Source organism: Castanea sativa, chromosome 9 (assembly GCF_040712315.1).
Source record: "Castanea sativa cultivar Marrone di Chiusa Pesio chromosome 9, ASM4071231v1".
Lineage (NCBI taxonomy): Eukaryota > Viridiplantae > Streptophyta > Magnoliopsida > Fagales > Fagaceae > Castanea > Castanea sativa.
Genome location: NC_134021.1, coordinates 2,722,475 through 2,738,172, shown reverse-complemented (window position 1 = coordinate 2,738,172; position 15,698 = coordinate 2,722,475). Strand labels below are relative to the sequence as shown.

Here is a 15,698-nt window from a genome sequence, read left to right as displayed (position 1 = left end):
GATTGATCCTCCTAGTACGTACTACACTACAAAAAAACTGGCCTATTGCGGCGGGCCAAAACCGCCGCTAAAGCCCCAAAAACCGCCGCTATAGGTCCATTTCACCTATTGCGGCGGGGGCTATTGCGGCGGTTCTACCCGCCAGGCTTGTCGCGACGCAATATCTCTATTGCGGCGGTACAAAAACCCGCCGCTGTAGATACGCTTTTTAGCGGCGGTTTTAGTCTATTGCGGCGGGCATAAAACCGCCGCTATACAACATTCGAATTCGTTTCAGATGACTTTTAGCGGCGGTCAAAAAGCGCCGCAATAGGTCCACATTTTATCTATTAAACGTGGACCTATAGCGGCGCTTTTTGACCGCCGCTATAGGTTCAAACCTATAGCGGCGGGGTCCACGTTTAATAGATAAAATGTGGACCTATTGCAGCGCTTTTTGACCGCCGCTATAGGTTTTTTTTTTTTTTTTTTTTTTTTTTTACAGTGGGCTTTGAAACTACTGTTTACATCAAATAAAATATAAGGGACAACCTGTTTCAAAGAACCTGTTTTGCATCAAATATATTGTTCAAACTTGTTACAAAGAACCTATAGTAGTTTTAGCTCTACTAACACAATACCACAAATATAATTAATTAACAACACCACAAATGTCTCCAAACTAACATAATATTTGCATAGAAATATATTCTCAAATACATAACATTGTCTATAACCACTGTTTACATCAAATATATTGTTTGTTACAAAAAACCTGTAATAGTTTAGCTTTACTAACACAATACCACAAATGTCTCCAAACTAACCACAAATGTAATTAATTAACAACACCACAAATGTCTCCAAACTAACATAATATTAACATAGAAATATATTATCAAATACATAACGTTGTCTATAACCTCCATCAAAGTTCCAAGCTAATACCACAATCAAAATTCCAAAGTGTTTAAAAATATCCTTCAACACTTAAAAAAAAATGCAGTAAAACTAGAAATTCAATGCAATACACACACTAAGTGACCCTATTGTAGCCAATTAGTTCAACATAAAAGAAAAATATCCTATATAAGCATACCTCAAATTTCGTAGTCTCCACCAAAAACAGTAAAATAACTTCGGTGGAAAATCAGTTGACTCCACTACACCAATTGACTCCTAATGTGAGCCTATTTATGTAAGATTTTTACAAATCAGTGAATTGCAAAGCACAAATAAGTATTACTTTTATAACCAACTTTGCAACTTCATTCACAAAGCTACAATTTTGTAACATAAAACCAGCTTAGCAATCAAATTTATGTATATAACTTTTTTTTTGATAAATAAATTTATGTATATAACTAAGAGATCCTTCCTAGCATTTTCTCCTTTAAAGCACTATTCATCATAATCGAAACCTGTAATTACAGTTTAGGAGCTCAAAATTTCAACTTCATTTCCATAAACCTCTCAATTCAATAACAAACACCAAAACACACTCACACACATGTATATGTACAAGCATGCTACACCAAATAATATATACCTTCAAAATGTTTGAACTAACACTGTCAAGTTCATACAGACGACATATCTCTATAATCTGCATAAAATTATATGCAACTTGAATTAGTCACAAATATCTCTGTCAAATTATAGGACACTAAAATCCAAAAAAACCCTACATTGAAAGGTAAATCAATTACCTTAAGCAGTACTTGATTATTTTGAACAGGTTGCTTCCTCAATAAAATCTCTAGCAAACCCATTCCCTGCTTTAGGCATGATGCCAAATAAATTGGAGCTATCTAAAGACATAGGAGCATCAAACTTTATGAGGATTACTTGAGATGAGCACATACACTAGTTCAAATAAAAAAATAAAAAACAAAAAAAAAAGCACCTAGGAAGAGATACTGATAGACATGTTGATTAATAGCCAACCACAAGTCAACTTTTACAGTTGATACACACACATGCATGCAAAAATTAAAATGAAATGATATTTTACAAGGTGCAATCTAGAATATGTTAGTGAGGATTACTTGATATAAGCATATAGGAGCACGAAACTTTATGAGCATTACTTGAGATGAGAAAAACACACATTATTTCAAATATCAAAAAGTGCCTAAGTAGAGATACTGATAGACTTGTTGATTAATAGCTAGGCACAAGTCAACTTCCAACAGTTCATATGCACACAGAAAGAAAAAGAACTTCATATTTTACAAGGCATAACCTAGAATAAGAAAGTGACCCTTAGAGATGGCACTAAAAATCTATTGAAACTACTGCCCCTTCTTTTTTTCTTCAATTAAAATTTTTATTATATAGTTTTGGTTTGTAACCACTTGTGTTGGTTTAGGAAATACCTTTTGTTGAAGGTAATTTAAGCTTAATAAAAGAAAATAATTAAAATACAATGATTTAGTATATTTTTTTATGTAAAAAAGTTTATAATTTGAATCAATAACTTCTTACAATTTGTCTTGACCAATTTTCATATTCTTAAAATGCTAAAGGATCGTTTCATTATCAATCCTATTACAAAGAATAATTTAACCAATTTCAAAACATTTTTAAAACATAAATTTATAATTTTTTTTATCTAAAGGTGGGACAGTTAAACTAACATGAATTTTGTACTATTTAGTAAAGTGTTCAACTAAACTTGTCAATACTTAATTAAACTTATAGAAAATCTAATATTAAAAAGTAAATAATTGAAACCCTAAAAGAACCAGTTCAATTCTTAAATTATTACTTGCATTAAAAAAAAAATTTTAAAAGAGAGAAACTGTGAATTAATGTAGTATTTAATATAAGTAATTAACCAAGTCAACATAAATGCAACCTTCCCCTCAAAAAAAAAAAAAACATAAATGCAACCTAATATAAAATTTAAGTTTTATATAATTTTTCCATTGATTATAACCTACAAAGGGAATGAGAAAAATCCCACCATTAGGGGAGAGAGAGGGGCGGGGGTGTTGATCTGAGTAACAAGCTATAGGGAATTTTTATTAGACACCACGTCAAAAAGAAGGAAACAAATATTGGAGGTAAATTAAACCCTAAATAATATGCCACCAACCGCACAAAATCAAACACAATGAAAACAAAGATATGCAAGAAAAATTAAGAAAAAAACTTTCCAAAGGAAAAACCACTATGGGGGGAAAAAGAAGCACAAATGGGCTCACAGATGTACCAATTAATGATTCCATTTTCAGTTTTCTCACAAATTTTAAAAACGCAAAAAACAAAAACAAATTCAAAGCTAAAGTTTGACTAGATTTTGCTAAGGTTTCTCTCACAATTCAAATCCAATTGGCAATTTTCATTAGCTAAACTACAACTAAATTGTCCATACAAAGCATAAAAAAAACCCTAGAAACCAAATTGATCACAAAAATTCGTACCTCATCGGCTTCTCGATCACATCATCAGGGAGGGGGTCGGCGCTGAGAAGAAGAGAAAGGAATAAGATTGCTGCTTTTAAAAGTTAAAGTCCAATTGGATTTGTTTAATGAAATGATTACATATAATTGGTGACTCTGTCAAACAATTGCATTAAAAAAATTATATTAAGATATTTCCACAAAATCATCCAATTAATTACTTGAAAAGTAAGGATACTAATAATTAAGGCGATTTGGCCATATCAAGAGCAGATTTACAAATCAAAGTGACATTCAAACATAAAATGACTTTCCCACAAAAAAAGATAGAAACAAGACAAAAACACTAATGGAAGTTTTTGGCACAGTTGAGGCCGAGCCAAACAATCAGATGGTACCCGTCTTCTAGACTGAAATTCCTTCCTTACCTAAACAAATTTTTACCTATATACGGATATACCCAGTCTTTTTTGGATTTTCTATAGGCTACCATACTATGAACACCCTGGAATTATTTCCTAGCTCCCCTCATTGAAAGCAATAACAAAAATGAGGAACTAGAAAAACCATGATTTGAGTTTGAATTTGAAAATTTATAATCAAGGAATTAATTTGAGAAATAATTGCTAGTATATATAAATTGTTTGATGTCACAAGACACAAATGCTTGCTCTGTCACGATGTATAGTATCACAAGACACAAATGCTTGCTCTTGCACTTCACTGGAATGATCAACCAACATTACTATCACATTCAATGCTTGTTGATGGAGTCATAAACATCAAAGAGCTTAGATAAAAATAAATATATAAATAATATAAATATAAATATAAATAAATAAATAAAACACGGTATTCTGATGGATATTTGAAACATGAGGAAATTTTTTGAACCATTCAACATCAACAGGAAAGGTTGTTTATGAGAAAATGAAAATTATGGTTGCTATTTTTATAGTTGCTCCTTTATTTATATAGATATATATATATATATATATATATATATATATATATGTATGTATATATAATATACTTTCCATGAAATTCCAAAACCATCATTATCATAAAGGACTATTGAGATGAAAGGTCAACCTTTAAAACAGATGACCGAGAATTGATGGATCTATGAATGGATTTGTCTATAATGATGTCTTCATTGATGTTCACCCCTCCCATCTGCTGCCAATGCCTCAACGAAATGTTTGATGCACAAGCAATATACTGGCAGCTCCAATAAACTGTAAAAAGAAGTAATAAATTTATGATGTAAAAGTAGAAAACAAAAAATATATAAATCAAAAGAATATAACAGGCAAAAGTTATCTCCATGAAAATCCAAAATCTTGTTCCATTAATAAACATTTTGCAACCAACATCACATATACACGTAGGAACCTTGTACATACACACATTATAAATGATAAAATAATTAAACAAGATATGCACACATTGAACAATGAAATACCAGCACATCCAGTACACTGGTAATGAAAAAAAATAGTTTTAAAAACTTCACGTGGTAAAATTCATGGGCCATTCTGGACAATTGCTATGCATATAAAACTTTAATTCATCCCACATTATTCAATTTTTCATAGAAAATAAATTATTGATTTTATGTTCCAAATTGATCATAATAATATTTAGAATACTAATTACATATCTAAATTGTTCTCTATAGCCAAATATTGCCAAATAGCTGTTATAATCCAAGGTGCACCACACCAATCAATATAATAATACTGAACTACACCTAAAGTTCCCCAATCAAACTAAAGCATAACTTTTTTATACATACATCAAATAATACAACAGATCAATTGAATTAAATAATAAGCAAATGGCAATTCTAGCCCTTCGCTACCTGCCGAAGTACAACTTCTTTATTATGTATGCACTAAGCAATCCAACCTGCAAGTAAAAGATACAAAATGTCAATAAAAGATATAATTCCCCGTGCCTGATAAAAAAACAAAATAAAAATACACTAAAACTAAAACTTTGTAGCTGCATCTCATACAACATCACTTTGGTCCAAAAATAAACTGTCTTCAAGAAGAACCTGAGGCTTAAGTAATTGGATCTCAATTACTACCATTGAATCTTTCCAATGAGAAAAGCTAGTGATTCCCCCCCCCCCCCACCAACCCCTGCCCTCTCCTAAAAAAAGGAAAAAATAAAACTAAAACCGCATTGAAAGACTACACTGTAGAGTAAAGGTGTTTCTTCCTGATTAAGCACCTGCCATATCAGAGGGGAACTTTATAAGGAATGTGTCTAGTGATCTTGGTTTACGAGATTCAACATCTTCCCTAATTTTCTTGCCAATTAAAAACAGCACCAAATAATAATAAAACCCAAATGAACCAAAAATCGAGGGAAAAAGAAAAAAAAAAAATCGATGTCTAAGTCTATTACAGCCTTCAAATTTCTAAAGAAATTAATCAAACAAAAAGACTCCCCTAATTCTCTCGGCAACAAACCGCCCCTTAAAACAAAATCAAACCCAAATCCAATTTTTCAAGAATCTAATTTTGACCAAAAGACCCCAAAATCGAAAATTAGGACTTAATTTCAAATTCGGTATGAACAACCCTATGAACCCAAGTACGAATAGTTGAACGAAAAGTCAAGCAATAAAAACAAAAAAGAAAAAAAGACCCAAGAAGGAAATAGAAAGAGAGAGAGAGAGCTCACTCAGAAACGGCTGGACTTAATTGTTACGGGTTCCACGTTGTTCATCACCTCCGTCTCCATCAATAATAACCAATACTTATCACATCCAAAGTAGTGAAAACCAAAGAAAGAAAGAAAATAGAAGGGAGGCGGCTGGAGTGAAATCAGAAGTTATAAATATGCTAGGGTTATAAATGCTAGGGTTTTAATGGTTTTAAAAATTAAAAATTAAAAAACTCAAATACGCTTACGCAAAGGCTCGAACAATAGAGCACTTGGCTGTTGCACTCACACTATACCATTAAGCTACAGACTCTAACACAACTCTCATTTATATATATATATATATATATAAGTCAACTAATGAAATAACTGAAATAGTAATCAAACGACCCCCACCAATCATTTTATAAATAAATAATATTTAACGGTAGTAATATTTAAGTTTTATAAATAAATAGTAATATTTAATATTTAATACATGAATATCTTATAAATAGTAATATTTATATTTATATTTAATATAGATGGTAATATTTAATTTTTTTTATTAATTAAGAATCATGTGTAAATTAATGAAAATAAAAAAATTATTTTAAAAAAAATAAAATTGATAATAAAAACAAAGTAATCTTTTACCCTATTTTTTAAAACAAAGTAACATTTTACTTTAGATTTATATATATATAAATGACTCACTTTAGGTTTCAATACAAAGAAAAAGAAAAAAGAAAAATAAATGACTTACTTTAGGTTTCACTACAAAAACTTGAATTTAAACAATTGATTGATGACATGGCTATTAATCTTTGATCACCTTGAAAATTTTGTAAACATGAAAAATATATGAATATAATGTAATCTAACGGTAGATTTGTGAAAATTCACATTGAATTAAGAAATATAGGATTGGATTCAAGTTACACTTAATGTAACTCTAAAAAATGTTACACCAACCAATAAGTTATTGTTAAATTCATATTTTGAAAATCCAACCGTTAGATCACATTTTCTATATGTTCTTAAAATGCATGTCAATTTTCATGCCAATCGGATGTAATTTACCATTTGATCTTTAAACTCATCTTTTATGCGTTATTTTAAACTACAAAAACTTAATTTTAAACAATTGATTGATAACTATTAATCTTTGATCACCTTGAATCTTTTCAAGCATAAAAAATATATGAAGATAATGTAATCTCACGGTAGATTTGTCAAAATTCACATTGAATTAAGAAATATAGGATTGGATTCAAGTTACACTTAATGTAACTCTAAAAAATGTTACACCAACCAATAAGTTATTGTTTAATTCATATTTTGAAAATCAAACCGTTGGATCACATTTTCTATATATTCTTAACATGCATGCCAATTTTCATGCCAATCAGATGTAATTTATCATTTGATCTTTAAACTCATCTTTTATGCGTTATTTCAAACTACAAAAACTTGAATTTAAATAATTGATTGATGACATGGCTATTAATCTTTGATCACCTTGAAATTTTTTAAGCATGAAAAATATATGAAGATAATGTAATCTAACGGTATATTTGTCAAAATTCACATTGAATTAAGAAATATAGGGTTGGGTTCAAGTTACACTTGATGTAACTCTAAAAAATGTTACACCAACCAATAACTTATAGTTGAATTCATATTTTGAAACTCCAACCGTTGGATCACATTTTCTATATGTTCTTAACAAGCATGCCAATTTTAATGCCAATTGGATGTAATTTATCATTTGATCTTCAAACTCATCTTTTATGCGTTACTTTAAACTACAAAAACTTGAATTTAAACAATTGATTGATGACATGACTATTAATCTTTGATCACCTTGAAATTTTTTAAGCATGAAAAATATATGAAGATAATGTAATCTAATGGTAGATTTGTCAAAATTCATATCGAATTAATAAATATAGGGTTTGGTCAAGTTACACTTGACGTAACTCTAAAAAATGTTACACCAACCAATAACTTATTGTTGAATTCATATTTTGAAAATCCAACCGTTGGATCACATTTTCTATATGTTCTTAACATGCATGCCAATTTTAATGCCAATTGGATGTAATTTACCATTTGATCTTCAAACTCATCTTTTATGCGTTACTTTAAACTACAAAAACTTGAATTTAAACAATTGATTGATGACATGGCTGTTAATCTTTGATCACCTTGAAATTTTTTAAGCATGAAAAATATATGAAGATAATGTAATCTAACGGTAGATTTGTCAAAATTCACATTGAATTAAGAAATATAGGGTTGGGTTCAAGTTACACTTGATGTAACTCTAAAAAATGTTACACCAACCAATAACTTATAATTGAATTCATATTTTGAAAATCCAACCGTTGGATCACATTTTCTATATGTTCTTAACAAGCATGCCAATTTTAATGCCAATTGGATGTAATTTACCATTTGATCTTTAAACTCATCTTTTATTCGTTACTTTAAACTACAAAAACTTGAATTTAAACAATTGATTGATGACATGGCTATTAATCTTTGATCACCTTGAAATTTTATAAGCATGAAAAATATATGAAGATAATGTAATCTAATGGTAGATTTGTCAAAATTCATATCGAATTAATAAATATAGGGTTGGGTCAAGTTACACTTGACGTAACTCTAAAAAATGTTACACCAACCAATAACTTATTGTTGAATTCATATTTTGAAAATCCAACCGTTGGATCACATTTTCTATATGTTCTTAACATGCATGCCAATTTTAACGCCAATTGGATGTAATTTACCATTTGATCTTTAAACTCATCTTTTATTCGTTACTTTAAACTACAAAAACTTGAATTTAAACAATTGATTGATGACATGGCTATTAATCTTTGATCACCTTGAAATTTTTTAAGCATTAAAAATATATGAAGATAATGTAATCTAACGGTAGATTTGTCAAAATTCACATTGAATTAAGAAATATAGGGTTGGGTTCAAGTTACACTTGATGTAACTCTAAAAAATGTTACACCAACCAATAACTTATAGTTAAATTCATATTTTAAAACTCCAACCGTTGGATCACATTTTCTATATGCTCTTAACATACATGCCAATTTTCATGCCTAGCGGATGTAATTTACCATTTGATTTTTAAAATCATCTTTTATACGTTATTTTAAACTACAAAAACTTGAATTTAAACAATTGATTGATGACATGGCTATTAATCTTTAATCACCTTGAAATTTGTTAGGCATGAAAAATATATGAAGATAATGTAATCTAACGGTAGATTTGTCAGAATTTACATCGAATTAAGAAATATAGGATTGGGTTCAAGTTACACTTGATGTAACTCTAAAAAATGTTACACCAACCAATAACTTATAGTTAAATTCATATTTTGAAACTCCAACCGTTGGATCACATTTTCTATATGTTCTTAACATGCATGCCAATTTTCATGCCAATCGGATGTAATTTACCATTTGATCTTTAAACTCATCTTTTATGCGTTAGTTTAAATTACAAAAACTTGAATTTAAACAATTGAATGATGACATGGCTATTAATCTTTGATCACCTTGAAATTTTTTAGGCATGAAAAATATATGAAGATAATGTAATCTAACGGTATATTTGTCAAAATTCACATCGAATTAAGAAATATATGGTTGGATTGAAGTTACACTTGCTGTAACTCTAAAAAATGTTACACCAAGAAATAACTTATAGTTGAATTCATATTTTGAAAATCCAACCGTTGGATCACATTTTCTATATGTTCTTAACAAGCATGCTAATTTTAATGCCAATTGGATGTAATTTACCATTTGATCTTCAAACTCATCTTTTATGCATTACTTTAAACTACAAAAACTTAAATTTAAACAATTGATTGATGACATGACTATTAAACTTTGATCACCTTGAAATTTTTTAAGCATGAAAAATATATGAAGATAATGTAATCTAATGGTAGATTTGTCAAAATTCACATCGAATTAATAAATATAGGATTGGGTTTAAGTTACACTTGACGTAACTCTATAAAATGTTATACCAACCAATAACTTATTGTTGAATTCATATTTTGAAAATCTATCCGTTGGATCACATTTTCTACATGTTCTTAACATGCATGCCAATTTTCATGTCAATCGGATGTAATTTACCATTTGATATTGAAACTCATCTTTTATGCGTTATTGTAAACTACAAAAACTTGATTTTATAAAAAAACCTTACCTATAGCGGCGGTCACAAAAAACGCCGCAATAGATCTCATCTACAGCGGCGGGCCAAAATCGCGCCGCAATAGGTGACATATAGCGGCAGTTTTTGCACCCGCCGCAATAGGCCTGCAGTAATTTCAGGGTCTATTGCGGCGGGTCAATGACCCGCCGCTATATCTAAGCTGAAGGCCGCTAAAAGAGGTCTATTGCGGCGGGTCACTGGCCTGCCGCAATAGTACGCCGCAATATACTAGGTCTTTTGCGGCGGGCCATTGGCCCGCCGCAATAGATCTCATGTATTGCGGCGGGTCGAAAAAGCGCCGCAATAGGCGACTTATAGCGGCAGTTTTCGCACCCGCCGCAATAGGCCCGCCGCAATAGGCCAGTTTTTTTGTAGTGCTACTACAATGTAATTGGTATTCCTTCTCTAGCTATTTCTTTGCAATTTGAGATGTTGAAGGTTCTCTCATGCACTCATCCTTACATCCATTGTTGTTCAATAATTCCATTCTTTTACTGAAAATACACTTCTTATTTCAATATTGTAATTAAATTTTGGTTCTTTTTGTGGGGTTTCTGTCTCTGTTCTTGATGGGTTATGGAAATTTATCTCAAAGTAGTAGCACATGATAAGTGCAGCTTAATTGTTTGATAAAGTTCCCTAAAGAAGTATGGGGTATGCTCAAACAATTAATTTTCTCAGCAATCAAACAAAGACAAAAATAATTATAACTTAAAACCCAAAACCCATTTGCCCATTTCAGTGAAACGCTATATGTATTTATTATTATTATTTTCTTTATAACATTTCCAACAGTTTCTCAACAACCAAACGAAATCAAAACGACAACATAACCTAAAACCTCTCTCCTAAACCGTACTGTTCGATAACCCCAAAAAAACCCAAACTATATAACTAACAAAACCTAAGCCTAAGCCTAAGCCTATGATTATCACTGAAAACTACAAAAATGGCGAAATCAAAGCTTGAAATGTCCGAACCTGTGTCTGTGGGGTTTTGAAGAAATGGATCGATTAGTGAATTCTGAGGCGGCTGCTTTGCCTCGATGGAGAACCTTCTCGGCGATTCACGAAGAAGCCACGAGGCTGGGATGCCATGGCTCGCCTTAGCCGTAAAGTTGGATCTCAATGCGGTTCTGAGATAACCCAGCTTTGACATTTTTCTCGGCTAAGCTATGGGACTCACCGAGACTGTTAAACTCAATACTGTATACTTTACTAATTTACTTTTAGAGCTAGCTTCCTCTAATGTTTATCCATAGATCGATATAGGCTCCTTAACTTTTGGAAAATTGTACTTTGCCACAATATTTGCATAATAATTTCATATCAATTTCTACGTGCCACGTGCCAAGCTATTGGGCAAAAACATAATTTCAATTGTAGACTCGTTATTAGAATTTGCAACTGCTTGTCACATAGGATTTTTTTGTGAAAATATTGTGGGCTTAATGTTACTCATTTTTATTTTGAGTTTTTCGACTAAATTATAAATTCTATTCTCTAACTTAATTCAAAATTTAATTTAATTGTGTAATTTTTTTATATATATATTTCAATTTTAAGACTTTTTTAACTTTCATTCGTCTTGAATGTGATTCTTACGTGAGTTTGGTCAAGGGCGGTTGTACATTATCTTCAAGGGTTCAAATGGACCTGAAAAAAAAAAAAAAAAAAAAACTATATATATATATTATTAGTTTAATTTACACTTAAAACTATTTTTGACTCTTTATTCACATATCAGCCCAATCCAAAACTAAACAATAACACAAATCACAGATCAGTCTTACTTTCTCTCTCTAATCTCATTCTTATGAATATAATCTCATCTATCCTCTGTATCTGACTATCTCGATGTCTTTGACTCTAAGAATAAAACGTGAATGTTTATGAGTTGTGAGGCCTCTCTCTTTATTATAAATTTAGATTATATGTTTATTTGTTGGAATGTGTGCGTGTATAATATAAATATAACATAATTTTATATAATTTAATTTAAGAAATACAAAAGGTTTATTACATGTGTGTATATTGTTATCATATTATAAAGTTAGTGTATTATTTATGTTAAGCATTTGATTTTCTAAAAAAAATTTTATGAGAAGCATTTGATTGGTTAAGTATGAATGAATATGAGTGTGTAGGTCAATAATTAATAAAGTACCAACGGGTTGAGTTTCATCATTTAGTTTAAAATATTTTTATAAAAACAATAACAAAGACAACTGCATAAAAATAAAAATATTATACAAATTTAACAAAATAAAATGGTCACATTTACTTTAAAAATGGATACTGAAAACTTATAATGAACTATCATATAATTATTTCAAAATATAAAAACTTGTAGAAGGAAATTGTAAAATTTTATATATTTGTATGTTTTTTTTTCTAATTTTTTATTTGGTCGATAACTTGATATTTTCAAGTTCTCTTTTTATGACCTTCTATTTAATTGAAGTTTCTTAATTCCCCTAAAAAATTATGGAGCCGAATAAATAAAAAATAGTGTACAATTTATAATTTAGGTTTTTAATTTTTATTGGTGCGTACATACAAACAGTACAACTCCACTTGATTAAGTTGATGGCCTGCATAAGGCCCAACTTCAAAATAGAAAACTTGGGTTTAACTAGGCCCTTTCAATTTGTCTTCCCGTTAGGTGGTTTTTCATTGGCCTAAACCAGATCCATCCCGGTTAGGCGGTTTCTTGTTTCAACATTTTTTTTTCTACCTTTTAAAAATAAAAATTTTATTTAGTAGTGAGACAAGTAATACAAATTTTGCTACATTGATCTTATTAACCAACATGTGACGAATCATAAAGAAGTAATTCAAATATTTTATTTATGAGGTGGTTGAAACTCAATAATCATATTTATTATCGTATCAATTTATAAGTTTCGTGTAGTAAAATTTATTATACCTTTAGCATTTTACCTTTAATTTTTTTTTTGGGGTGGGGGTAAGGGTTGCTAGGTTAGATCATTCTTTTCTATTATCTATTTTTCTACTAAACTTTTTTTTACTTTCTATTTATGCTTCTCCATCACCCAAAAAATATACCCACTCGTAATTTTGGTGCTACATGGAAAAAATTATCATATAGGGCCACTATATCTAACTGCTTCTTTAAATACATTCTCTCACATGTTGTGAGTAGTTGCATGAAATACTCTCTCACACTTTTTTTTTTCTTCTTAATAGAAAGAGAGTTCACAAGTGTGGTCACTGCTCCTCACTTAAACTCTATCCATAAAAGTCATGGGACCACCCATGCGATAGTGGGGCCTTCTGCTATTAGAACCCAAAATCTCAAACTCACAAATTGATTGGCCTTAAGTGCTTCTTATCAATAAATCACCCCGTGAGTGGTGGACACTCCCTCACTCATCAAACAACTTAATTAAGAGGGATTTCAGCTAGCTAAAGCCTTCCTTTGTTAGTCTATTCCTTTTATATAGTATTTTTTTTAGGAAGTAACACACGTATGCAATGGATTTGGATCCTATTATCTCAACCTATAAGTATTATTTGAGTTAGTGTAACGTTTTATATCTTACTATTATTGTTGTTGTCAATAATCTTTACGTGTATAGTTGTGATTGTTGCATGTGTACATGGTTTTTCTTTTCACCTTTCCTAAAATGGTATTGGATCATAATATTTGACGCACATTGTTTCTTGATTTAAGTTTGGCGAAAATGCACTTTTGGTCCCTATATTTTGGATCAATTTTCATTTTGGTCTCAAAAATGATTTCATTACAAATATCGTCCCTAAAAAAAGAAAATCGTTTTTAAAATGGTCCCTGCTGTCAACCCACTAACAGAAACCTTCTACGTGGCAAACGGAGTGCCCTATTTGCTGACGTGGCGCTGACATGACTATTAAAATATTATTAAAAATAATTATTTGTTATTTTTAAATACCACATCAACATTTTAATTTTATTTTAAACAATAGTACGTCAAAAAATTTATATAAAAAAGAAATTAAATTTAAAAAAAGAAAACCTAAAATCTAATTTAATTAAAAAAATTATTACTTATCATTATTAATTTTCATAAGAACATTACAACTTGTTCTTCATGTTCTTCCCAATCAAACCCAACAACAAAGAACTCAAACCCAGATTACAAGAACACAAACCCAGCAACTAATAATTCAAACCCAGATCACAACAACAAACGAAAAAAAAAAAAACAGAGGTCAAACACAAACACAGACCTAGATCACAAATAGAGATTAAACACAGACCCTGATCACAACAACACAAAAGAAAAAAGAAAAAAGAAAAAAGAAAAAAGAAAAAAAAAGAAGAGATCAAACACAAACACAAACCCAGATCATAAATAGAGATCAAACACAAACATCCCATTGTTTTCACGGCATCAAGACCCCATGGCCTCCATGATCAAAACCTCGAAGATCAGCCTCTTGATCTACTTGCCGATGGTCAATATTGGGTGTAAGGTTTTGAGCGAAGATGAGATTAGAGAGTTTGGGGTCATCTCAACTTCACAACCACTGATCTGGGCTCCAATTTCGAATTAGTGACTAGGGTTTCATACAACGGAGCCATACCAAATCGACGACTATGGTGAGTTACCGAATCAGCGGACCTTCACGAGGTGTTTTCTTTCTTTGACGACAGCGGCGACCTCACTGAGTCTTGAACAAGTTCGACGACAACGACCTCATACTGAATTTTGAACGACTTCAACGGCGGCGACCTCATCACTGAGATTAGAGAGAGTTTGGGTCAAATCGAAGTTTGGCAGATCGGTGGATGAACGAGTTCGAGGGTGAAGAGAGAAAGAGAGAATTAGAGATAGAGAGAGTTTAGAGATGAGATTAAAAGAAAAAGAATTAAGGTTAAAGAAAAAGAAAAAGAATTAAAAGGATAATTATTTTTGTTTTTTTTAAAATAATTTTAATTGAATTAGATTTAAGGTTTTTTTTAAATTTAATTTCTTTTTTTAATAATTTTCTGATGTGGTTTTTAAAAAAAATTTAATTGCTGCTATGGCATTTAAAAAATGTCAAATAATTATTTTTAATAATATTTTAATGGCCACGTCAGCGCCACGTCAGCAAGCAAAACACTCCATTTGCCACATAGGAGGTTTCCGTTAGTGGATTGATGGCAGGGACCATTTTAAAAAAGATTTTCTTTTTTTAAGGACGATATTTGTAACGAAATCAATTTTGGGACCAAAATGAGAATTGACCCAAAATATAGGGACTAAAAGTGCATTTTCATCTTTAAGTTTTACACTAGCTAATGAAGCTTGTAATTTGTAAAAAAAATAAAAACAAATAAATAGAGAAGTGGTTTTTAGTCCAACAAAATCATCTACCTTAGGAACTGGAAACAACACCTTCG

At 30.6% G+C, this 15,698-nt stretch overlaps 1 long non-coding RNA gene across 2 annotated transcripts; it reads right to left on the bottom strand.

The window, feature by feature from the left end:
- Positions 1–850: 850 nt before the first annotated feature.
- Positions 851–6,243, bottom strand: LOC142611334 (uncharacterized). Of its 2 annotated transcripts, XR_012840011.1 has the most exons (7): positions 6,084–6,243; positions 5,251–5,297; positions 4,479–4,624; positions 3,408–3,449; positions 1,689–1,790; positions 1,529–1,585; positions 851–1,169 (listed from the first exon to the last, which is right to left on the bottom strand). It is a non-coding gene; the product is annotated as an uncharacterized LOC142611334 (long non-coding RNA). The 2 variants fall into 2 exon arrangements; XR_012840010.1 differs by lacking the exon at positions 851–1,169 and having other exon boundaries at positions 1,413–1,585.
- Positions 6,244–15,698: the final 9,455 nt, after the last annotated feature.